At 36.0% G+C, this 27,700-nt stretch overlaps 1 protein-coding gene and 1 pseudogene across 1 annotated transcript in view; one reads left to right on the plus strand and one right to left on the minus strand.

Moving 5' to 3' along the window:
- NEXMIF (neurite extension and migration factor) overlaps window positions 1-27,700 on the plus strand; it is a 244,269-nt gene that overhangs the window by 87,560 nt on the left and 129,009 nt on the right. The gene's annotated exons all lie outside the window — the stretch shown is intronic.
- LOC143670969 (peroxiredoxin-like 2C pseudogene) lies at window positions 23,083-23,605 on the minus strand (annotated as a pseudogene).

The raw sequence follows: 27,700 nt of genomic DNA on the forward strand, positions 1-27,700 counted from the left end.
TTCCCACATAGCCCCCACAGTTTTCCCTAATATTAACATTTTGCATTAGTGTGGTATCTTAGTTACAGTTGATGAAATAATGTTATTATAATTATACTACTAACAAGAGTCCATAGCTTTCATTAGGATTCCCTGTTTGTGTTGTACAGTCTTTTTTAAAAAAAGACATTATTCTAGTAATGTATATACAACCTAAAATTTCCCCCTTTAACCACATTCAAAACTATAATTCAGTGCTGTTACATACATTCACAGGTTGTGTTACGATAACTACCATCCATTACCAAAAGTTTTCTGTCACTGCAAACAAAACTCTTTACCAATTAAGCATTAATTCCCCATTGCTTAAACCCCCACCCTGGCCACTAGTAACCAGTGAAATAGGCCAGACACAAAAGGGCAAATATAGTATGATCCTACTGATAAGACATAATTAGAATAAGCAAATGCATAGAGTAAACTAGAATACATATTGTTTTAAACATGTACCTATACTTAAGTTATCAAATCTAAATGGTAAGCTTCTTAAGGGAGGTCTTTACTTAACTTTTGCTTTCTACAACAGTGATCTTCAAAGGTTTTTGCTCATATATACCTTAAAGAATTTTGAAAACTTATAGATCTCCTTGCACATTTTAGGTTGACATTTAATTTTTTACTAGTTTTAATACTTGCAATGGATGTTATCTTCAGTGTACTATATTAGCCTTTTAAAATGAAATATCATTCCTTTAAATGTATCTGAGTGAATCTAAACATTACAAAATTTTTATAACCACAAACATACATTTAAAAATACATAAACATTCTCCCTGGAGGTGTGGGAGATGACTTCCAGGGATGAGCCTGGCCCTGGTACTGTGGGATTGACAATACCATCCTAACCAAAAGAGGAAAAGAAGTGTAACAAACAAGGTATCTGGCTGAGAGAGTTCAAATAAAGTTCAGAGGCTACTCTGGAGGCTACTCTCATGCAAGCTTCAGCTAGATATTACTACTTATAATAGTTTGCCAGACCCCAACCAAAACCATTCCCATCAACCCTAAAAAACATCTTGAGATTTATCTGAGATTGTAGAAAAGTTCCATGCACAATGATTATTTCTTGAATGGAACTGAGGTTCCTGAAATGAACCCACACATTTATGGAAAAATGATTTTTTCATGAATGTCTTTATTTTATTACTCTTCTACACATACAGTGGATAAAGGGAGTGTCACTCACATGTTTTTTACAATTACATGGTCACATGATAAAAGCTATATAGTTGTACCATCATTATCAAAGATCAAGGCAACTGGATTACAGTTAAACAATTTCAGGTATTTCGTTCTGGCTATTCTGATACACTAGAAACTAAAAAGAAATATCTATATGATGAGACAGTAGTCTAACCATTTATTAAATCCTAATTTCTCATTTTTTCATGAATGTCTTTATTTTATTACTAAAATTGTGGAATTGTACACCACACCAAATGCTGAAATCTGTTCTATGACTAATTGTTGCAGCATGCTTTTAAATTTATTGCATTTTCGTATATATGTTATTTTTCACAATAAAAATACATAAACAAGCTCTTTTCATAGTCAGGATTTTGAAATAGTTCCTTTCTCTCCTTTAACCTATATTTCCATTCCACTTTCCCCAAAGAATTTTATCCTAAGGTAGCATTTTATGCTTAAAATTCTTTATCACCTTAGCTTACTTCTGAGATTATATATGCTCCTATTTCTGAGATTGTGTTTGTATATGCATGTGTGTAAATATGTATATATATAATTTTCCTATGACCCTAAATCTCTCCTTGTTAATGGTTCTTCTGAATTGAATCTTCTTTAGAATCATAAAACTTTTACAATGAATATATTTCAATGGAATGGGTAGGACTTTTCTCAATTAGTTGATATGTCTACGGATCAATATTACTTATGCCAGAGTAAGACAGGTTTAGCATCAGTTTTCTTCATAGTTTTCTATTTTTAAGATATATTTTTACTAACTTGTTCATGTAAATGAATTTGGATTGGAACATTTGTTTCATCATTGTTATCCAATTTTTAGAGCTCCTTTTAAGTCATTTATGCTGAATAACAATGATCTATTATCAAAAATTATTTAAATGATCTCCTGAAAATCCTTCAGTTTTGTTGAAAGTATAGAATTACAGGCCATCTGCCTTGCAAAAGTATGTGTTACACAGTTAATAGATTCATTCACTTTTTCAATACATATATGAATGTTTGGAATTATTCCCTGGAGATTTTATACCTTGGGACTTTGCTCATATTAGGATTCAAAACGGGTGAGAGGTATATTGGAAGGGCCATAGTGAAAGGGGACTTGTTAAGTACAGATGTTTTTTCAGATCAGATTTAAGAAAGAGTACATAGTGGAAGTTGAGGATCTATAAATGTATTCCCTTAAAATTATTGTCTCCACACACTTGAAAAATCTTCACGACATGGGCACCAGTTTTAAAACTACTAGTCTACAATATTTAGCACCTCCTGTGTTTCCCGAGTACTACGAAAGGAGTAAATCATTGTCTATATTTGTTAGAACTGTGCAATGGAAGTGGTTACTATCAGAATCCTTGGATTGGTGAGCCATCATCATAAGGTGAGTTGAAAACACTCTACCATCAACCATCCCAAACTGATGAAAATATCTGTTCAAAAAGATATCTCCCTGTGGTACATACTTAAGTCTGAAATCTTACACTATTAAGATAATCTCTCATTAGGAGTCTATAAATTTTTATAGGTTTCTATTATTTTAAACATAATGACCACTGTAAGTTGTATCATCTTTATAGGCAAATGTGGCTAAAAATATAAAATTTTTGCCCATTTGTACATTTAGTATCCCTATTATCTTAGTAAGTATATTAAGAATGACTGCTATCTTTAATATCCAATTTTGCCAAGACCTCTTTGCTAGTTTCTCATTTGTTTTTTTGTTTGTTTATAGGAGATACCAATGTGTCTTTAGTTTTAAATAACTGATTATTGTAGTAGGCTGAATGGTGGCCACCAAAAATATATGTCCACATCCTAATCCCCAGAACCTATGAATGTTACATTATTTGGAAAAAAAAGTCTTTGCAAATGTAATCAAATTAAATATCTTAAGATGAGCAAATCACCTTGGATTATCTGGGTAGGCCCTAAATATCATCACAAATGTCCTTATAAGAGAAAAGCAAAGGAAAATAACACAGAGACAGAGGCAATGAGACATGCAGAAGTGTAGGCAACATGAAGCTGGAGCAGAGGGAGATGTGGTCACAGCCAAAGAATGCTCATAGCCACTAGGAGTTGGAAGAAGTGAGGGATGGATTCTCCTTTAGAATCTCCAGAGGGAATATAGTTTAGCTGACAGTTTGATTTTGGACTCCTGGTCTCCTGAACTGTGAGAGAATAAATTTCTATTGCTTTAAGCTCTCAAGTTTGTGGTAATTTGTTACAGCAGCCACAGGAAACGAGTGCAATTATTAACGTGCTTTTTTGTTTTTGGCATGTGCAGGCTCCTGGAATCAAACCCGAGTCTCTGGCATGGCAGGTGATAATTCTGCCACTGAGCCACTGTTGCACTGCCCTATTAATGTGCTTTAAGTCCACAGTGTTTTGAAAACATAGGCCCACAATTAAGTATCTGGCTTCTTTGTCAGGTATCTTGAATTTGGTTTGTTTGCTGTGGAGGAGTGGGTGGTTCATGTTAATAACTTGTTCAACCAGTAGTTGTGTAAAAGGAAATTATCCATTATTTCTTAAGTAAATAATTTGAACACAGGAGAAAAATCAGATTAGAAAATAATTCTAACCCTTGAATGTTGTTCAAACAGGAAAAACTATAAGACTACAGAAAAAAGTGGTAAATAAACAGTCCAAACCAGACATGAGCTGTATCGGCAATTATAAGGCAAAAAAATAATTCAACCTTGGAACTCATCTGTTCAGTTGGAGGAGGGGGAGGAGTCAGCCAAGGCTCTGATTGGGTTGCTGATTTAAGAGTTCTTTGATGAAATGAGTGAGATGAACATACACACACACACAGACACACACACACACACACACACATACATATATAATCAGCAAGTGTCTTACACATAGTATGTACTGAGATTTTATATTATATTGTTATTATTTCCAATATTAACTTATACCCTTGATTTGACATAGCTACCTCTTAAGCGCTATGAAGAAGTTGTCAAGGACTGAGCACACTGCCACTTGAAAACGCTCTTGCCCACAGGCACTTGTAATTGAGTTGGAGAAACAAAGCATATCGGTTGTGATTATAAAGTAATATATATTTGCTTTTAAGAATTAGCATTACATATACAAATACACATTTCTCCATCCAAATTATCACTTTGGGAAACATATTATTTTCACAAAACTACCATGGCCTAAGAGTGTTTTTGGAATTGCTTCATTGGATTGCCTCCAGAACCCATAGCATATTCAGTATCTGAATTCAAATGGCAGGCCTTTATCCTTTGAAGGTGGAGTCACCATATTATATGGAATCTAAAGTTTCCCAGAAAGACTCCTTTGAAATAGAACACTTATGTTTATACATGCAATTAGGTTTGTTTTCCAAAACCAAATTTGTTTCATTACTCCAAGATGCCCCCCATACAGCACCACACTGAAATGGGACATTGTGAATCTTCTAGTCCCATCCCTCTTGTGCAGTGTGGAATTCTTGCCTCCAACAGTTCTGATTAAAAGAGATGATTACATTTTTAGGCACCATATACCACTGTTAACTAGTTATAATTGTTAGAAAATCCTTCCATAATTAAAGGAGAGATGATATGGGCAGGTGCCCAGTACAGTGCATAGTACAGAATAAGTACATTATAAATGTTTACAATGTACTATTGTAGCCCTAAAATGTGTTTCTTTCAAACTCTACCTTCTGGAGCAAAAGAAGTTAATTGTTATTTTTTCCTCTACATAACAAAGCTTCAGTGATATAAAATATACTTATTTTGACCTGTTTCAGTTCATCGAGAAGATATAACAATTATAAACATACATATACCTACCAAGAGAGCACTGAAATATATGAAGAAAACATTGTGTGATTTGAAGGGACAAATAGATAGCTCTACATAAACAATAAGAGACTAAAATACACCACTTTCAATAATGGATAGAACATCTAGACAGAAGATCAATAAGGAAATAGAAGACTTGAACAATACTGTAACTCAACTACACCTAACAGAATATGTAAAACAATAGGAGCAGAGTACACATTCTTCTCAAGTACACATAGACCATTCTCTAAGAATGACCATATGTTAGATTACAAAGAAAATCACAACAAATTTTTTAAAATGAAATAACAGAAAGTACTTTCTCCAAAACCACAGTGGACTGAAGATAGGAATCAATAACAGAAGAAAAACTGGAAAATTCACAAATACATGCAAATTAAGCAATACATTCCTAAAACACCAATAGGTCAAAAAGAAATTACAAGGGAAATGAGAAAATTCTTAGGGACGAATGAACGCTAAAACTTACAGCAAGCAGCAAGGGCAGTGCTAAGAGGGAAATTTATTCCTGCAAACACCTGCATTAAAAAAGAAAGATCACAAATCAATAGCCTAACTTCACATCTTGAGGAATTAGAAAAAAGGAACAAGCTAAATCTAAAGTTAGCATAAGGAAGTAAATAATAAAGATTAGAGTGGAGAGAAATGAAATAGTGAATAGAAAAACAACAAGGTGAATCAACAAAACCAAAAGTTGGTTCTTTGAAAAGAAAATAAATTTTACAGTTATAGAATGATTTCGAAAAAAGGAAGAAGCAAATAATTAAAATCAGAAATGAAAGTGAGAACATTACTACTGACCTTACAGAAGTTAAAAGGATGATAAGAGAATACTTATGAACAATTTTATGCCAATAAATTAGGTAATCTAGATGAAATGGACAAATTCCTAGGAACACACAAATTATCCAAACTGACTCAAGAAGAAATAGATGATCTCAAGAGACCTTTAATAAGTAAAGAGTTGAATCATTAATTAAAACCCTCCTAACAAAGAAAAGTCCAGGATCAGATGGCTTCACTAGTAAATTCTATTAAACATTCAAAGAATATTTAACACCAATATTTTTCAAACTCTGCAAAAACTTGAGGACAAAGAGACACTTACTAACTCATTATATGAGACCAGTACTACCATGATACTAAAGTTGGAAAATGCTATAACAAGAAAAAGAAATTAAAGACCAGTTTACCTTATTCATATATATGCAAAAATACTCAATAAAATTACTAACAAATTGAATCTGACCACTTATTAAAAGGATTATACACCATGACCAAATTGTCTTTACCCCAGGAATAAAAGACTGATTCAGCATTGGGAAATCAGTCAATGTAATAGTGTGCTACATTAATAGCATGAAGGGAAAAAACATAATCATCTCAATTGATGCAGAAAATGCATTTGAAAAAATCCCAACACACTTTCATTATAAAACTCAGAAAAATAAGAATAAAAGTGAATTTCTTCAGCATGATAAAGTACATTTTTTAAAAAACCCACAGCTCACATATTCAATGGTGAAATACTGAAAATTTACCCCTTAAGATCAGGCTCAAAACAAGGATGCCCACTTTCACCAATGCAATTCAGCATTGTACAGGAAGTTCTATGCAGAGCAATTAGGAAAGAAAAAGAAATGAAAGATATCCAAATTGGAAAGGAAGTAAAACTCTCCATTCACAGATGAGGTGATCCTTTACATAAACATCTCAAAGAATCCACAAGAAAGTTATTAGAGCTAATAAACAAATCCAGCAAACTTGCAGAGTACAAAATTAGAAGTAAAAAATCAGTTGTGTTTTATATAACAGCAATGAAAATCCAAAATGAAAATTAAGAAAATAATTTCATTTACAATGCTATGTAAAAGAATAAAATATCTAGGAATAAATGTAATCAAGGAAATTTAAATTTAAATTACAAAATTTTGCTGAAAGAAATTACAAAAGACCTAAATAAATAGTAAGACATCCTGTGTTCATGGGTTGGGAGACTTAATACTGTTAAGTTGTCAACATACCCAAGGCGATTTACATATTCAAGACAATCCTTATAAAATTCAGGTAGCCATTTTTGCAGTAATGGAAGAAACCATCCTCAAATTCTTATGGAATTGTGAGGGACCTCAAATAGCCAAATTAGTCTTGAAAATAAAAGAACAGTGTTGGAGGTCTCACACTTCCAGATTTCAAAAGTTATCTACAAAGAAACAGTAATCAAAACAGTGTGATACTCACACAGTGGTAAACTTGTAGACCTGTAGACCAGTGGAATGGAACTGAGGGTGCTGAAATGAACCCACACATTTATGGAAAAATGATTTTTTCATGAATGTCTTTATTTTATTACTCTTCTACACATACAGTGGATAAAGGGAGTGTCACTCACATGTTTTTTACAATTACATGGTCACATGATAAAAGCTATATAATTGTACCATCATTATCAAAGATCAAGGCAACTGGATTACAGTTAAACAATTTCAGGTATTTTGTTCTGGCTATTCTGATACACTAGAAACTAAAAAGAAATATCTATATGATGAGACAGTAGTCTAACCATTTATTAAATCCTAATTTCTCAGTTAAAACTCCCTCTCATTTGATCATTCTCTCAATCTTCAGAGATATCTAGGCAATGACCATTTTAGCTTCTTCATCCTGGAAAAGGGTGTTGACATATGGCGTAGAGGAAAGAAACTGGTTGATGTTCTTGGAGAGACTAGAACTTCTGGATTTTAGGGCTTATCTGGTATAGGTACAATCTGGAGGCCTTAAGTTTCCGAAGAAATAAGCTTACTAAGTGAAACATTTATACAATCTTAGCTAGAGCTCAGGGTATGCTTTAGGGTTTTCAGGAATACTGGTTGTTGGGGCTTGGCATACTGCAGCAATTTGGAGACTCTAGCTGAGGCTAATCTAAGAGTAACCTCCAGAATGACGTCTCAACTCTATTTAAAATCTCTTAGCCACTAACACTTTATTTTGTTTCATTTCTTTTCTCCTTTTTTTGTCAAGAAGCCATTCCACATCCATGATGCCAGAACAAGGCTCATCTCTTGGAGTAATGTCCCATGTTCCCAGGAAGATTTGCACCGCTGGGAATTATGTCCCACATTAAGGGGGTAGGGTAATCAGTTTATTTGAAAAATTGGCTTAAATAGAGAAGAGACATCTGACCAACAAGAGGTTCTCTGGGGGTGGCACTTAGGTATAATTATAAGTACACTTAGCTTCGCCATTGCAGAAATAACTTTCATATTGGCAAACCTCAAGATTGACTTACAAAATGGGAGTCCCTAATGTTTGGATAATATCAGGAATTCCCCTGGTGGGGAAGTTTAATAGTTCAACATTTTTTTTCTTCAGTGCCTCAAGGGGATTTTGCAAATAATTTTTTATTTTCTGCCCCAAGTACTCAGGAATGTATGAGGGTATTACATTAACCTGTACAGAGTAACAAGATCTCATTCCCTATCCTAGGTTCCATGTAAATAGGTTGTTTAAATACACTGACCATACAGATTAAATAAGATAATGTGCTACAGAAAAGGTAAATTTTGGACAAAATAAACATCTCTTCCTTTGGTCTCACACAGAAGTTGAAGTTTTAAAATACCGATTATATCATCTTTTACCCTACATTCTGATGTTCCTTAGTCCTAACCAACTCCACTTCATCCATATCTCTAATTGAAGTCTGATCTCTTTTTCAGCTTCTTTAACAGTTGCTGTATGGAATAATGGTAATTTTCAGAGCTTCACAAATCTAACTCTAAGTCTCAGGAGTCACACAGATACCTAAAGTTCCAGGGAAATACCAAGTTATACTCAAAGACCACAGCATGTCAGAATTTTGAAATAACAGTTAAAACTGAGGGAAAAAATGTGAACCATTACAATAGCATTCTATTGTATACTAATTATACATATTCTATTATATACTAATTAGTATAGAACATTCTATACTAATTAATTGTTGATTGCCCAATTTCAATCTTATGATGCCCCATGGTCTAGAATTCAATTCTCAGAGTGTGCTTGTTAAAATTAGCTTATATTAGTAAGACTATAATATTTATCCCTTTGTTTCTGGCTTATTTCACTCAATATAATATCCTCAAGGTTCGTTCACATAGTTGCATGCCTCTTGACTTCAGTCTTTTCTGCAGCCACACAATATTCCATCTTATGTATACACTAAAGTTTGCCCTTTCATTGAGCAGTTCATGTACTCTTAGACTGCTTACTTCCATTGGCAATCATGAAAAATACCGCCATAAAAACCAGAGTGCAAATGTCTATTCAAGTCCCTGATTAAAGCTCCTCCTGGTAAATACCTAATAGTGGGGTTGCAAGGTCATATTGGAACCCTGTACTTAGTTCCCTGTGTAATCATCACACTGACCTTAAGAGGGGCTGCACTATTCTACTTCCCTACTCACATTAAATAGGTATATATATATCTCCCTCCATATCTTATCCAGTCCTTGTATCTTTCTGTTTGCTCAATAGAGATGATATTATGGATTTTCCACTTTGATATATTGATATGGCATATTACATTAATAGATTTTCTTGTGTTGAGCCAGCCTTGTATACCTAGAATAAAACCCACTTGATCATGGTGTATAATTCTCTCAATGTGTTGGTGTATTTGACTTGTGAGTTTTTTTTTAAACTTTTTTATTGTGTAGTATAACATATATACAAAACAAAGAAATAAAAATGCAATAGTTTTCAAAACACTCTTCAACAAGAAGAATGAAGAGTGAGAAGACAGATCTCAGAGTTGGTCATGGACTACCATATGAGCCTCTCCGATAATTTTCCCTTCTAGCTGCTCCAGGATATAGGAGGCTAGAAGGCTTGAATATTTTTTTATCATCACAATTTATTTTTCCTTCTTTTTTGTGAAAAAATAACATATATAAAAAAAGAAATAAATTTCAAAGCCCTGCACCACAATTAGTTGTAGAACATATTTCAGAGTTTGACATGGGTTCCCATTCAACAATTTTAGGTTTTTACTTCTAGCTGCTCTAAGATACTGGAGACTAAAAGAGATATCAATTTAATGATTCAACCTTCATATTCATTTGCTAAATCCCATTTTCACTTTATGACTCCACCAGCACCTTTGACCTTTCCATTCTTCTCTTTAGGGGTGTTTGTGCTATGGTCGTTTTTAATCTTTCATATTGGAAGGGTCTGTCACTAATATGGGGTAGGGAGATGGAACTATCTGATGTTCTGGAGAGGCTGGGCCCTCTAGGTTTCAGGACTTATTTGGACCAGGAACCCATCTGGAGGCTGTAGGTTTCTGAAAAGTTACTCTAGTGCATAGAACCTTGTGGAATCTTACATATTGCCCTGGGTGTTCTTTAGGATTGCTTGGAATAGTCCTTGTTGGGGGTTGGCAGGTTATGATAGGTAGCAAGGTCTACCTGAAACTTGCCTAAGAGCGACCTCCAGAGTAGTCTCTCAAATCTGTTTTAATTCCTCTCCCACTGATACTTTATTAGTTACACTCTTTTCCCCCCTTTTGGTGAGGATGGAATTGTTGATCCCATGGTTCCAGGACCGGATTCATCACCGAGAGTTGTTTCCCACATTGCCAGGGAGACTTTCTCCCCTTGATGTCATGTCCGACCATGGGGGGGGGGGTGGGCAATGATTTCACTTGCAGAGTTGGACTTAGAGAGAGTGAGGCCACATGTGAGCAACAAAAGAGGTCCTCCAGAAGAAACTCTTAGGCATGTATATAGGTAGTCTCAGCTTCTCCACTACCTACATAAGCTTCACACAAGTAAGCCTCGGGATCAAGGGCATGGACTATTGATTTGGGTGTACCTAAAGTTTGACAAATTATCAGGGGATTCCCTGATGTTAAGATTTGATAGTTCCATATTCTTTCTCCCATCCTTCAAGGGACTTTGCCAATACTTTTTGATGATCTGCTTGATGTACTCTAGGATGTATCCAGGCATTACATAATCTGTACAGGATTAAAGGACCTCTTTCTTATTCTGGGCTCTCTGTGTTTCAAATGTTCAAATAAGCTATACAAGTAGGTTGAGTTAAATTATGCACTAAAGAAAATTTCATTCCAGACCAAATAATTTTTTTTTCCTTTGATCTTAAAGAGTATGTATGGTTCTAAAATATAGACACTGTCTTCCTTATCCCTGTGTTCTGGATTACTTTTATGCCAACCTGATTGGCTTCATTCTAATCCCTAAATATAATATGTATAAATAAATATATGTATATGAAATGGCCTCTCGAAATCCATAAATAATAATCACCACTCCGGACTTAATTTGTCTGCTCTAAAAGCTTACAGTCTAGGCCCCTGTTAAGCATTTTCTAAAGGTGACCATACCAGTTGTTCTTTTGTTTCTGGCTTATTTTGCACACCAAATGTCCCACGTTTTCATTGACATCGTTGCATGCCTCACAACTTTGTTCCTTTTTGTAGCAGCAGAATCTGCGTTCATAAGTATACACCATTGTTTGCCCAATCTACTCCTCAGTGAGTGCATCCTTCAGCCACCTGCATTCATCAGTCATCACATATAAACAAAGTTCATCAACATTCTCAATTTTAGATAATTTCATTGTTCCCAAGAGAAAGAAAACCAATAAACATACCCTCGCCAAATAGGAAATGTAAACCTCTGAACTCTTTTCTCTCCCCCCATTATTTACCTCTGCTGTTGTTGTGGTAGTGCTGATGGTTTCTTTGAACATAGCCCATAGCATGCCATAGCAGTTTCACCCCTCTATCCTGGACCTAAAATGTCTTTGAAGTAATTCTTGCAAGAACTAATTCATATTTCTAGTGTCAATCAGTGGGACACATAGGTCTATACAACCTCTTTCAATCTTATTCATCTTCAATATGGTAACATTACTTATAGACCCACTAGAGAACCACCTTCGGTTTTATCTGTTCCCTTACATTGGAGTTCAACCCCCTTAGGTAATGGTTCACCCATCTCTAGCTTCTATGTATCTCTAAGTCCCCTATATTCTGTATTATAAGCCTCTGATTATACCTTTATGCTGGTCATAACAGTGGAATCAAATGGTATTTGTCCTCTTCTATTTGGCTTATTTCACTCAGCATTATGTCTTCAAGGGTCATCCGTCTTGTCATGTACTTCATGATGTCATTTTGTTTTACTGCTGCATAGTATTCCATCATATGTATACACCACATTTTGTTGATCCACTCATCTGTTGATGGGCATTTGGTTCGTTTCCATCTTTTGGAGATTGTGAACATTGGTGTGCAAAGGTCTGTTTGTGTCATTGCTTTCAGCTCTTCTGGGTATATACCAATTAGTGCTATTGCTGGGTCATAGGACAACTCAATATTTAGTTTCCTAAGGAACCGCCAAACAGTCTTCCATAGTGGCTGCACCATTATACAGTCCCACCAGCAGTGCTTAAGTGTCCCAGTTTCTCCACGTCCTCTCCAACTCCTATAGTTTCCCATTTGTTTAATAGCAGCCATTCTTATAGGTGTGAGGTGGTATCTCATTGTAGTCTTGATCTGCATTTCCCTTAAAGACAATAGAAATGAGCATCTCTTCATGTGCTTTTGAGCCATCTGTATTTGCTCTTCAGAAAAATGTTTATTCATATCTTCAGCCCATTTTATAATTGAGTTGTTTGTTCTTTTGTTGAATTGTATGATTTCTTTGTATATAGAGAAAATCAAACCTTTGTCCGATATGTGATTCCAAATATTTTCTCCCATTGAGTTGGCTACCTCTTCACCTTTTTGACAAAGTCTTTTGAGGTGCAGAATCATTTGATTTTGAGGAGTTTCCATTCATCTACTTTTTCTTTTGTTGTTTGTACTTTGGGTGTAAGGTTTAGGAAGCTACCTTCTATTACTAGGTCTTGAAGATGTTTCCCTACATTTTCGTCTAGAAACTTTATGGTGCTAGTTCTTATATTTAGATTTTGATCCACTCTGAGTTAATTTTTGTGTAAGGTGTAAGATGGGGTCCTCTTTCATTCTTTTGGCTATTGATATCTAATTCTTCCATACCCAACTATTGAAAAGATTATTTTGTTCCAGTTCAGAGTTTTGGAGGCCTCATCAAAAATCAGTTGACCATAGATTTGATGGTCTAGTTCTGCACTCTCTATTAGATTACATTGATCAATGCTTCTATCTTTGTGCCAGTACCATGCTGTTTTGACCACTGTGGCTTTATAATTTTAAAGTCAGGCAGTGTTAATCCTCCCACTTCGTTCTTCTTTTTTGGGATGCTTTTAGCTATTCAGGGTCTCTTTCCCTTGCAGATGAAGTTGGTAATTAGCTGTACCAAGTCTTCAAAGTAGGTTGTTGGAATTTTGATTGGTACTCTGCTGAATCTGTAGGTCAATTTGGGGGAAAATTGACATCTTAACTATATTTAGCCTCCCTATCCATGGGAAGGGAATTTCTTTCCACCTATTTCGATCTCCTTTGATTTCTTTTAGCAATATTATGTAGTTTTCTGTGTACAAGTCCTTTACATCCCTAGTTAAGTTCATTCCTCAGTACTTGATTCTTTTAGTTGCTATTTTGAATGGAATTTTTTCCTCAGCTAGGTCATTGCTTGTGGATAGAAATGTTACTGATTTTTGAGCATTAATTTTATATCCCACCACCTTGCTGAATTTTTTTATTAGCTCAAGTAACTTTGCTGTACTTTTCAGGATCTTCCAAGTATAGTATCAAGTCATCTGCAAATAATGATAGTTTTTCTTCTTCCTTTCCAATTTGGATGCATTTATTTCTTTGTCCTGCTTGATTGCTCTAGCTAGAACTTCTAACACAGTGTTAAATAATAGTGGTGACAGAAGGCATCCTTGTCTCCTTCCTGATCTTAGGGGTAAAGCTTTCAGTTTTACTCCATTGAGTATGATACTATCGGTTTTTCATATATTCCCTTTATCATATTGAGGTAGTTACCTATGATTCTTATTTTGCAGTGTTTTCATCACAGAAGGATGTTGAATTTTGTTGTATGCTTTTTCAGCATCAATCGAGATGATCATGTAATTTTTCCCAGCCGATCTGTTAATGTGCTGTATTACGTTAATTGATTTCCTCCTGTTGAACCATCCTTGCATTCCTGGTATAAACCCCACTTGGTCGTGGTGCGTAATTCTTTTAATGTGTTGCTCCGTTCGAATTGCTAATATCTTGTTTAGAATTTTTGTATCTATGTTCATTAGGGAGATTGGCCTGTATTTTCCTTTCTTATAGCATCTTTACCTCGTTTTGGTATTAAAATGATATTAGCTTCATAAAATGAGTTAGGTAGAGTTCCTTTTTCCTCAATTTTTTGGAAAAGTTTGAGCAGGGTTGGTTTTAATTCTTTTTGGAATGTTTGCTAAAATTCCCCTGTGAAGCCATCTTGCCCTGGGCTTTTCTTTGTAGGAATGTTTTTGGTAACTCATTGAATTTCCTTATTTGTGATTGGTCTGTTGAAATCTTCTCTTTCTTCCTGAGTCAGTGTAGCCTGTTTGTGTTGTTCCATGAATTTGTTCATTTCATCTAAGTTGTCTAGTTTGTTGACATATAATTGTTTATAGTTTCCTCCTATGATTTCTTTTACTTCTTTAGGGTCTGTGGTAACACACCCTCTCTCATTTCTGATTTTGTTTATTTGCATCCTGTCTCTTTTTTTGTTTGTCAGTCCTGCTAGTGGCCCATCAATTTTATTGATTTTCACAAAGAACCAACTTTTGGTTTTATTGATTCTTTCTATTGTTCTTTTCTTCTCCCATTCATTTATCTTTGCTTTAATCTTTATTTCTCTTCTTCTATTTGCTTTGTGATTAGTTTGCTGTTCTTTCTCAAGTTCCTCCAGGTGTGTTGTTAAATCCTCAATTTTTGCTCTTTCTTGTTTTTTAGTTATAGGCATTTAGTGCAAAAATTTCTCTGCACGGCCTTTGCCACATCTCATAAGTTCTGATGAGCTGTATTCTCATTTTCATTCATTTCCAGATAGCTACTGATTTCTCCAGCAATTTCTTTGACCCACTGGTTGTTTAAGAGTGTGTTATTTAATCTCTGTATATTTGTGAATTTTCTCATTTTTGGGTGATTTTTGAGATCCAGCTTCATCCCATTGTGATCAGAGAAAGTTATTTAAGTTTTCTATTCCCTTGTTGATCTTCTGTCTCGTTGTTCTATCTATAGAGGAGAGTAGTGTAATGAAGTCTCCTACTATTATTGTTGAAACATCTATCACTCCCTTCTGTTTTGCCAAAGTCTGTCTCAGGTACTTTGGAGTATATGAATTGAACCTTTAATTTGTATACAGTGTCCTTCTTTGTTTCTTATGATGTCTTTACATTTAAAGTTTGTTTTGCCTGATATTAATATAACTACTCCTGCTTTCTTTTGGTTATACGTTGCATGGAACATCTTTTTCCATCCTTTCATTTTCAATCTATTTGTGTCCTTGTGTCTAATATGAGTGTCTTGTAAGCAGCATATAGCTGGATTATGTCTCTTAATCCATTCTGCCAATCTGTATCTTTTAACTGTTAAGGTTTAGTCCATTATCATTCAGAGTTATTATTGAAAAGGCATTTATTGAATCCACTGTCTTATTTTTCTTATTTTATTTGTCAGATCTATATATTTTCCCCCCTTTCTCTTTTTATCCTTTAAATTACCGTTACTGGTACTCTTCAAGTCTATGCCCACCTTCAGATCTCCCTCTCCTGTTTTTTTTCAGCTGGCAGAACTCCTTTTAGTATTTCTTGTAGGGCCAGTGTCTTGTTGACAAATTCTCTCAGGACTTGTTTGTCTGTGAAAACTTTACTCTCTCCCTTAGTTTTGAAGAACAATTTGGCTGGGTACAGAATTCTTGGCTGGAGGTTTTTCTCTTTCAGGATCTTAATTATATCATACCACTACCTTGTCGCCTCCATGGTGCTAGTTGAGTAGTCTGAATTCATCTTATGTGGTCTCCTTTATATGTAGTAGATTGTTTTTCTCTTGTTGCTTTCAGAATTTTCTGCTTCTCTTCAACATTTGACAGACTGATTAGTATGTGTCTTGTGGAAGGCCTATTTGGATTTATTCTGTTTGGAGTTTGTTGAGCTTCTTTGACTTGTATATTTACGTCCTTTATAAGGGTTGGGAAGTTTTCCCCCATTATATCCTCAACTACTCTTCCTGGACCTTTACTCCTCTCTTCTCCTTCTGGGACACCAATGATTCTTATATTTGTGTGCTTTGTTTTGTCTATCATTTCCCTGAGATCCAATTAAAATTTTTCCATCTGTTTTGCCATTTGCTGTTTTGAGTCTTCAAAGTCAGTCATCCTGCCACTTATTGTTTCTTCTACCTCTTCGAATCTGGTGTTGTGTGCCTCTTATATGCTTTTTTATTTGGTCAACAGAATCTTTAATCTCTGTGATATCTGCTATTTTTCTATTTATTCTTTCAAATTCCTCTTTATGCTCTTCTATTGTCTTCTTGATCTCCTTCATGTCATTTGCCCTCCCTCTTATTTTATTAGGTAGAGTTGTATGAGCATCTTTGATTAATTTTTCCAAGGTCTGTGTCTCCTCTGGTGTTTAAATTTCATCCTCAGGTAGGGCTTTATCTATCTGCATTGTGATATGCTTAGTGATCATCTGTTGTTTTCATCACATGTAAATATCTTGATTGATTTACTTTGGAAGTTGATTTCGTTCAGTAGTCTAAGGCCTTGTGTTTGCAGGATGGATGTGTAGCAGGGAGCAGGGTACAGGGTTGTGTGCTACAGTGAAGTGATTCATTTAAGGGCAGATATAGGCACAGGTTGGGGATTTTACACTGATGCTTTTGAACGTGGGTGCCCAACTGCCAGGGAGGATGTACCTGTGAAGGTGTCCCAGTCTGGGGGTTGTAACCTTGATGTGCGCTGGTCTAGGTCATGGGGCCCTTTATGTGCATGTGTAGAGCTGTGGCAGCAGGTCAGTGTTATGCATTTGCTTATTGGGGGCAGATGTGACCTGGCTGCCAAGGTCGACACTTTCTCATAGCTGGTAGATGTGACTGAGGGCCGTGCATATGCACGGTTCTAGGATTGCCATAAACTGAAGTTCCCAGAGCTGAAGGACATGACTGGGGATGTGTGCAGATGTGTGGGACTAGAAGTGCCATAAACTGAATCCCAGAGCTCAGGGGGTATTGGGTGAGGCTGTGCAACACTATGAGTGGGGATGGGGATAGCCTGAATATGAAAGCCAGCACCCATAGCCTTTATGCAATGGCAACAGCCTGCGGGGAACAGAGAGGGGCAGGTTGTGCTCGGGAGGGGTTCAGGAGAGATGGGCTGGGCTGCACTTGAGGTGGGAGTGTAGGATGTGTATGTACACTGGTCACTGGTGGGGTGGAGGTGCTTGAAGTACAGGAATGGGAACGGGTGACGGGGTTCAGGTGTGTGGGGTATGGAGTGCACCATTGGTTACAGGCTTTGCTGGTGATGGTAACGCATTCAGGGAACGTGGCCTGACTTGCTTTCTAGTCTCTGGCTCCCATCTGTGCACTCCCATGTGCTCCATGCCTCCATTCTAGGTTCAAGCTTTCTGCTCAGTTCCTCAGCCTCTGCAGCAAGGGCTGCCCTCTGTGATGCAGAAGGCTCTCCCAGGTCAGCTGCACTCTGGAATCGCCATTTCAGTCGCCCTCCCATCCCTTCTCTAATTTTTCCATGGAGCAAGGTTGAATGTGAGCTGCTCTATTCGCCCATCTTCCCAGAAGTCTCCACACAAAACTGATTTGTGAGTATTTTGTTGAAAACTTTTGCATCTATATTCATTAAAAGATTGGTCAGTAATTTTCTTTTCCTGTAGTATCTTTGTCTGGCTTTGGTATTAGGGTGATGTTGGCGTCATAAAATGAGTTAGGTAGCTTTCTCTCATCTTCAATTTTTTGAATAGTTTGAGCAGAATTGGTCCTAATTCTTTCTTGAATGCTTGGTAGAAGTCTCATGTGAAGCCATCTGGTCATGCACTTTTCTTTGGTTCTTTTTGATTACTGACTAAATCTTTTTACTTGTGATTGGTTTGTCTTCTTGAGTCAATGTTGTTTTTTCATGATTTTCTAGATAGTGTGAGACCTTCCACTTCATTTCTCTTTCTCAAGATATTTTTAGCTATTTTGGGACATGCTGCTCTTTCAAACAAATTTGATTATTGATTTCTCTATTTCTGCAAAGTAAGTGGTTGGTATTTTAATTTGTATTGAATTGAATCTATAAATCAAATTGGATAGACTTGACATATTAACTATGTTTAGTCTTCCAATCCATGAATACAGTATGTCCTTTCATTTATTTAGATCTTCCTTGATTTCTTTTAGCAATTTTTTGTAGTGGTCAGTGTACAGGTCTTTTATGTCCTTGGTTACATTTATTCTGATATATTTGGTTCATTTGGTTTTATTTTGAATGGAGTTTTTTATTGATCACATCCTCAGATTACTCATTACTTGTGGATAGAAAGACTACTGATTTTTTGCGTGTTGATCTTGTATTCTGCCACTTTGTTCTCATTTATTAGCTCTAATAGCTCTGCTGTAGATATAGGATCATATCATCTTGCAAACAGGGAACGTTTTACTTCTTCCTTTCCAATTTCAATGCCTTTTATTTCTTTTTCTTGTCTAATTGCTCTAGCTAGAACTTCCAGCAAAATGTTGAATTACAATGTTGACAGTGGTCATCCTTGTATTTTTCCTGATCTTAGAGGGAAAGCTTTCAGTCTTTCTCCATTGAATATGATGTTAGCTGTCAGCTTTTCATATATACTCCTTATCATGTCGAGGAATTTTCCTTCTATTCCCATCCTTTGAATTATTTTCATCAAGAAAGGAGGCTGAATTTTGTCAAATGTCCTTTCTGCATCAATCGAGATCATCATGTGTTTTTCCCTTTTGATTTGTTGATGTGGTGTCTTACAATAATTGATTTTCTTGTGTTAAACCAGCCTTGTATACTTTCATGGTGTATGTTTTCATTTACTAAGGCTGCTAGAATGCAGTGCAGCAGAGATCGACTGGCTTTTAGAAAGGGGGTTTATTTAGTTACAATTTATAGTTCTTTGGTTGCAAGGCAGCTATCTTTCATCTGGGTTTCTCTGTCACATGGGAAGACACAGCAACATCTGCTGACCCTCTCTCCCAGCTTCTTGATTCAAGTGACTTTCCCCAAAGTGTTTTCTCTCTGGCATCCCTAAAGCCTGGGTCTATGTCGACTCTGAGCACTGAGCTGAGGTATGCTGAACTATTGTCTCTCTTCTGACTCCTCATTTTAAACTTCCAGCTACTTAAACATCACTCATTACAGAAGGCACCCCCATTGGCCGACCACAGATGTAACCAGCCATAGTTCAAACTCATGTTCTGATCATTTAAGTGTTCAGCAAAAGAACAACTGGTCACCATCACCTGTCCAAGTGGACACCTGAACCTAACCAGTACAATGTATAATTCGCTACATGTGCTGCTGGATTTGGTTTGCAAGTATTTTGTTGAGGATATTTGCATCTATATTCATTAAAGTGATTGGTCTATAATTTTCTCTTCTGGTATTTTCTTTGTCTGGCTTTGGTATTAGGGTGATGTCAATTTCATAGACCGAGTTAGGTAGCTTTCCCCCCTTGTCAATTTTTTTGAAGAGTTGGAGAAGGATTCGTACTAATTCTTGTATGCTTGGTAGAATTTACATGTGAAGCCATCTGGGCCTGGAATTTTCTTTTTTGTGGAGGTTTTTGATTACTGATTCAATTTCTTGTGATTGGTTTTATAGGTCTTCTATTTCTTCTTTAGTCAATGTTGGCTGCTCATACTTTTCAAAGAAGTTGTCCATTTCATCTAAGTTGTCTAGTTTGTTAGCATATAATTCCTCATAGTCCTCTCATTCTCTGCTTTATATTTTGCGGGGTCTGTAGTTATGTCCTACCTCCCATTTCTAATTGTACTTATTTGCATCATCTCTCTTTTTCCCTCTGTCAGTCTAGCTAAGGGTCCATTTAGTTTATTGATTTTCTCAAAGAACAAACTTCTGGTTTTGTTGATTGTACTTAGTTTCATGTTCTCAATTTCATTTGTTTCTGCTCTAATCTTCATTATTTCTTTCCTTCTGTTTGTTTTGGGTTAGTTGCTGTTCTTTCTCTAGTTCCTTCAAGTGAGCCAGTTAAGTCCTTGATTTGGGCTCTTTCTTTTTTTTTTTTAATATAGGCATTTAGGGCAATAAATTTCCCTCTAAGCACTGCCTTTGCTGCATCACATACATTTTGATATGCTGTGTTCTCATTTTCATTTACCTTGAGATATTTACTGATTTCCCTTGTAATTTCTTCTTTGACCCATTGAATGTTTAAAAGTGTGCTGTTTAGCCTCTATATAGTTGTGCATTTTCCAACCCTCCTGTTCCAGTTTGCTAGCTGCTGGAATGCAATATACCAGAAACGGAATGGCTTTTAAAAAGGGGAATTTAATGAGTTGCTAGTTTACAGTTCTAAGGCTGAGAAAATGTCCCAATTAAAACAAGTCTATAGAAATGTCTAATCAAAGGCATCCAGGGAAAGATACCTTGGTTCAAGAAGGCCGATGAAGTTCAGGGTTTCTCTCTCAAGTGAGAAGGCACATGGCGAACACAGTCAGGGCTTCTCTCTCGGCTGGACAGGCACATGGCGAATACAGTGTCATCTGCTAGCTTGGTCTCCTGGCTTCCTGTTTCACCTCCACATGTTATTGATTTCTGACTTCATTTGATTTTGTTCTGAGAAAGTGTTTTGTATAATTCAATCCTTTAAAATTTATTGGGACCTGCTTTGTGTCCTAACATGTAGTCTACTCTAGAGAATGATATATGAGTACTTGAGAAAAATGTATATCCTGCTGTTGTGGGATACCATGCACTGTAAATGTCTGCTAAGTCTAGTTCATTTGTATTATTCAGAATCTTTGTTTCCTTGTTGGTCCTCTGTCTAGATGTTCTATCCATTGATGAGGATGGTGTATTGAAGTCTCCAAGTATTGTTGTAGAGGTGTCTACTTCTCTTTTCAATGTTGTCAGTGTTTGCCTCATGCATTTTAGGGCACTCTGTCTTGGTGCATAAATATTTACGATTGCTATTTCTTCTTGATGAATTGTCCTTTTTAATAATATGTAGGGTCCTTCTTTATCTCTTTTAATTGGTTTACATTTGAAATTTGTGTCTGATAGTAATATAGCTACTTCTGCTCTTTCATGGTTGTTATTCAGGTGGAATATCATTTTCCAACTTTTCACTTTCAACCTATTTTTGTCCTTGGGTCTAAAGTAAGTTGAGTCTTTTGTAGATAACATATAGATAGATCCTGTTTTTTAAATCCATTCTGCCAGTCTGTCTTCTGATTGTGGTTTAATCCACTAACATTTAGTGTTATTAGTGTAAAGGCAATACTTCCATCATTTTGTCTTTTAGATTTTATACATCATATCTTTTTTCTCTTTTACCCTTTTTGTTACTATTACTGTTAATCTTCACTTCTACACTCTTCTCCAAACCTCTCTCTCCTGTCTTTCTATATTCTTGTATTTATTCCTTTAGTATTTATTATCAAGCGGATCTCTTGTTCACAAACTCTCTCCGTGTCTGTTTATCTCTAAATATTTTAAACTCTCCCTCATTTCTGAAGGACAGTTTTGCTGGGTCTAGAATTCTTGTTTGGCAGTTTTTCTCCTTCAGTATCTTAATTATATCATACTACTGTGTTCTCACCTCCATGGTTTTTTTTAAAAAAATTTTATGGGAAATTACACTTTTATTGATTAAAAGCATAATTGTCCATGTACGTATACATGAAAACAACATTCAATATTTGGATACATTACATATATGTTTTCTGTATGACTTCATAGGCTATATATAAAAGTATAAGCTCAAAGCACTATTATACTTGTTAATAATTACCAATATTTTCATTTTGCTATACTTTTCATCAGAATTTCTGGGACACATCTAGCATTAAAATATGTTAAGTTTCTAGAAAAATAAGTGATGACAATAATCCTCTAAATAAAAGCAATTGGAGGTGACATAACAACTGTCTAGCTATGTACAACCAAACCACAGTGTACATTCAAGTTAAAAAGGTTTTCTAGTTTAAACAAGTTTTTAAAATTTCCTTTCAAAAAACATACTGATCATATTTTAAATATATATCTTAAATACCTAAAGCAAAAATTTTCCCTTGTACAAAAAAAAAATTCTAGTGAAATCAATTGTGGGTGTGTGGTGAGAAGACACTTTGAATATGAGCTATTTGAAAGGTATTCAAGTTGACATATTTTCTTCTAGTAAAGTAATCAGGATGAAAACACATGGACTCTAGCCTATTTAATTTGAAATTTTGTGGCTCGTGTTATGTAGGAATTTGTTCTTCATATAATTTTACCAATGTTTTTCTGGCTGAAAAAAATTATGTTCATTATAGAGCAGTTGGAAAATATAGAAATGTATGGAGAAGATAATAGAACCCTATAATCCTACCATATAGAGACATCTGACTGACAATATTATGGTGTGTTTATTTCCTGTTTTTTCCATAACCATACAAAAATATAAACATATACCTATGAAATAGATTATATTGTTTGTACTATTTTATGTCCTGATTTTTCGTGGAATGAAATGGTCCTGAGTTGCTTTTACCTGCCTTAAATAGTCTTTATAAAAATTTATGATTTTAATGGCAAAAGAATATTTTTCATTTAATAGATATACTGTAATGTAAACAAATGTTAATAACAATATTTAAAATTTTATAGCTCCATGTGGTTTTACAGCCTTGCAACATGAAATTCAATTATCACATTTTCTCTTTATGTTTTGTAACTCCTCAAAGACTGGAAAGGATCAGCAAGTGATACATGGATACCACATCCCATGTATTTAAGATCTTATTCCCCAGGATCCAACTGAAAGTGAGAAATTATGTTATGAATCACATAGGGATAACTGAAGGTCTGCTTTTAAAGTTCATATGCTGAACTCTGACAAGGTGTAGAACAGAATTGATGGGTTTGTGATTCAATCTATTCCTATTGCAGTTCATGTAGTGAACTTTATTACCTGGCCTTAAGATGAGAGTTCCAACTTGTTGAGCTTGGTCTCCTTGAAAAGCAAAAAGCAGGCCAGACACCACATGCCACAGGTTCCAAATGCTTCCTGAGAGTATATTTGACTTTACATGGGGCCTCTGTCCTGAGGAGGCAATTTTTTTTCACCTCTTTTCGTTCCCAATCTTTTCTCTCTCAGAATCTTTAGATTTCATGAGAATACCTAGTCATTTTGCATAAAGGCTCAATATGATGGTGGGATGACTGTCCAATCACAGTAAGTGACATTTGCTACTTGTAAAAAACCCTTGGGGGAATTTTGGCCAGATCTTCTAAACATTCCTTGCAGATGTAACACAAGAAATGCCACATGAAGACCATGGCAGCCCAGCATTCGAGAAACGGCATGCCAAATAGCACCTGCTTCTTCAAGGTATTAGCACCAGCAGTTTGTCACTGCAGCAGCCAGTGGCTGCCCATGCTTGGGGTCAGTCAGGGCACAGGCTGTGTGGCCATTGACCTACTGTGTGACCAGGGCCAGATGGGTAGGCCATCATGCCCTGTGTCTGAGGGCCCGAGGTTCACACTGGTCATGGGGCCCGAGGTTCACACTGGTCATGGCTGGGAGGCATGCACCAAGAAAAATGGGATTCCAGTAGGGCTGACAGGCCTCTTCTCCATGGTCTCTACTGAGAAATCCACACTTTGTCTTAGCAAGCTCCCCTTGTGTGTGATGAATCACTTTTCTCCTGCTGCTTTCAGAATTTTCTCTTTGTCTTTGACATTTGAAAATCTGATTAGTGTCTTGGAATAGGTATATTTGGATCTATTCTGTTTGAAGCATGCTGTGCTTCTTGGACCTATAATTTTGCCTTTTATAAGAGTTGGGAAATTTTTCATTGATTATTTCCCCTGTTATTCTTTCTGCCCCCTGTCCCTTCTCTTCTACTTCTGGGACACCCATAACATGTAAATTCATGTGCTTCATGTTTCATTCAATCCCCTGGGACCCTGTGGATATTTTTCCATTCTTTTCCCTATCTGCTCTTTTTGTGTATGACATCAGATATTCTGTACTCTAGTTCACTAATCCTTTCTTCTGACTCTTTGAATCTCTTGTCTTATGTCTCTATTGTGTTTTGCATCTTTTCTATTGTGCATTTTATTCCCCTATGTTCTGACATTTGTTGTTGCAAGCTTTTGAGTTCTTTTTTATTGTGGCCCAGTGTCTTCTTTATATCCTTCATCTCTTTTGCCTTATTTTCCTTCAACTCATTGATTTGTTTTGGAAGATTTGTTTGAACAACTTTAGTTGTTTCAACTCTTGTATCTCATCTGAAGTGTTAGCTTGATCCTTGACTGGGCCGTATCTACATGCTTCCTGGTATGACTCAAGATTTTTTGCTAGTATCTAGCATCTACTTTCTTATTAGTTTTTTTTTTTTTTTTTTTTTTTTTTTTTTTGGTGCATGGTCCAGGAATTGAACCCAGGTCTTCCGCATGAAAGGCAGGCATTCTAACCACTGAGCCACGCTTGCATCCTTGATTAGTTTAGTTTGAAAGTTGTTTTCTCTCTTTTGCCTAGGGTTTACTTGTTGGTTGGCTTTGTTCTCTAACTGTTCTTTGACAGTTAGACATCTACCATAGCTTCTATTTAACTGATCAAAGTTTTTCAGTTCTTGATATTCTGGTTTATGCCATGTCTATATGGGCATTTCTTTGAGAGTGCCCTTTTCTTGTGTGCAGTAGTTTCACCTCCAGGAAAAAGCTTTCTTTTTCCTCATCTGCTTCTACATGTATGGATTTCCTGTTTGTTTTGTTTTGCATTTTGCCTTATATGTTTTTTAATTGATAAAACAATGTACAAGCACATACATTCTTAGCATACAAACATTCCATATATGGTGTACAATCCAACCTCACAATATCATCACATAGTTGTATACTCATCACCATGATCATCTTTTAGAACATTTGCATCACTCCAGAAAAAGAAACAAAAAGAGAAAACACACACACACCCCGCTCCTCCCTCCCACTGACTGCAGTATTTTCGTCCATCCAATATATATATTTTTAATTTTAACGTTTGTTCCCCCCCCACTATCTATACATCCTTTATCCATATGTTTCATCCATCCATCCACACTGCAGACAAAAGGAGCATCAGACACAAAGTTTTCACAGCCACACAATCACTACATAAATATATCATTATACAATAATCTTCAACAACCATAGCTACTGGAACACAGCTCCACAGCCCTAGGTACTTTCCTCTAGCCTAATACACGTTAAACTAAAAAGGGGATATTGTATAATGCATACAAATAACCTCCAGGATAACCTCTTGACTCTGTTTGAAATTTCTCAGCCATTGACACTTTATTTTGTCTCATTTCTCTCTTTCCCCTTTCTGTTGAGAAGGTTTACTCATCCCTTGATGCTGAGTCCCAGCTGATTCTAGGGTTTCTGTCCCACATTGGCAAGGAGATTTGCACCCCTGGAAGTCATGTCCCATGTAGAGAGGGGGAGGGCAGGGAGTTTGCTTGCCGATTTGGCTGAGAGAGAGAGATAGACCACATTTGAGCAACAAAAGAGGTTCTCTAGGGGTGACTCTTAGGCCTAATTTTAAGTAGGCTTAGTCTACCCTTTGAAGGGATAAGTTTCATATGAACAAAACCCAAGATTGAGGGCTCGGCCTATTGATTTGGTTGTCCCCACTGCTTGTGAGAATATCAGGGATTCTCCAAGTGCAGAAGTTGAATTTTCTCCATTTCTCACCATTTCTCCAAGGGACCTTTGCAAATACTTCTTCATTCACTGTTAACATCACTCTGAGATTTATTGGGGCATCATTCTGGACAAACCTACAAAATCTTATACCCTATTCAAGGTTCCATGTATTTATCGTGTTCAATTAAACTGTGCATATAAGTTATATTAGGAAGTGCAGTAGACAAAATATAAATTTTATACCAAATAAACATTTTTTGTTTTAGTCTCACACATAAATTAGTTTTAAAATATGAATTACCATCTATTTTCAAAACCCTGCAGTATTGGTATTCCTTTGTTCTTCCTCATACAAAAAGCATTTTTTAAATTTGTACATTTAGTCACTATCATTGTACACTTTAGGCATTCCTGGATTATACCATCTCAGTCTTTATCATCTATCTTTTCTTCTGGTTTCATTTGTGCCCCCAGTCCTCCTCTCTCTATCATGCTCACATTCAGCTTCATTCAGGGTACTAACATTATTGGGCTGCAATTAGGTAGTATTATGCTATCCATTTCTGAATTTTTGAAATCATACCTGTTGCACAATCTGTATCCCTTCAGTTCCAATTACCCAATATCTACCCTATTTCTACCTCCTGATGGCCTCTGTTCTGAACTGAAATTCTCCAAGTTCATTCGTTAATTTTAGCTCATATCAGTGGGACCATACAGTATTTGTCCTTTTGTTTCTAACTAATCTTACTCGCATAATGTCCTCAAGGTCCATTCATATTGTTACATGTTCAATGACCTTAATCTATCTTACAATTGTGTAATATTCCATCATATGTATATACCACAGCTTGTTTAGCCACTTGTCTGTTGATGGACATTTGAGCTGTTTCCATCTCTTGGCAATTGTAAATAATGCTGCTAAATAATTGGTGTGCAAATGTCTGTTTGTGTCCTTGCCCTCATGTCCTCTGAATAGATATCTAGCAATGGTTTTGCCAGATCATATGGCAGTTGTATACTTAGCTTCATGAGCAACCACCAAACTGCCTTCCAGAGTGGTTGTACCATTTTATACTCCCACCAACAATGGATAAGTCGTGCCTCTTTCCCACATCCTCTCCAGCACTTGTCATTCTCTGTTTTATCGGTAATGGCCGTTCTGGTGGGTGTGAGATGATATTTCATTGTGGTTTTGATTTGCATTTCCCTACTAGCCAGTGAATTTGAACATCTTTCCATGTACCTTTTAGCCATTTGTATTTCCTCTTCTGAGAAGTGTCTGTTCATGTCTTTGGCCTATTTTGTAATAGAGTTGTCTGTCTTTTTGTTGTTGAGTTTAACAGTCTCTTTATATATTCTTGATACTAGACCCTTATCTGATATATTGTTTCCAAATATTGTCTCCCATTGTGTAGGCTCTCTTTTTACTTTCTTGACAATGTTCTTTGATGCACAAAAGTGTTTAATTTTGAGGAGTTCCCATTTATCTATTTCTTTCTTAAATATCAGATTGCTCGTGCTTTGGGTGTAAGATCTAGGAAACCGCCTTCTATTATAAGCTTTATACAATATTTCCCCACATTTTCTTCTAGAAGTTTCATGGTCTTAGATCAAATGTTAGATCTTTGATCCATTTTAAGTTAATTTTTGTATAGGATGTGAGATATGGATCCTCTTTCATTCTTCTGCATGTGGATATCCAGTTCTCCAAGCACCACTTATTGAAGAGACTGTTCTGTCCCAGGTGAGTTGGCTTGACTGCCT

The sequence above is a fragment of the Tamandua tetradactyla genome, chromosome X, assembly GCF_023851605.1.
Source record: "Tamandua tetradactyla isolate mTamTet1 chromosome X, mTamTet1.pri, whole genome shotgun sequence".
In the NCBI taxonomy this organism is placed as follows: domain Eukaryota; kingdom Metazoa; phylum Chordata; class Mammalia; order Pilosa; family Myrmecophagidae; genus Tamandua; species Tamandua tetradactyla.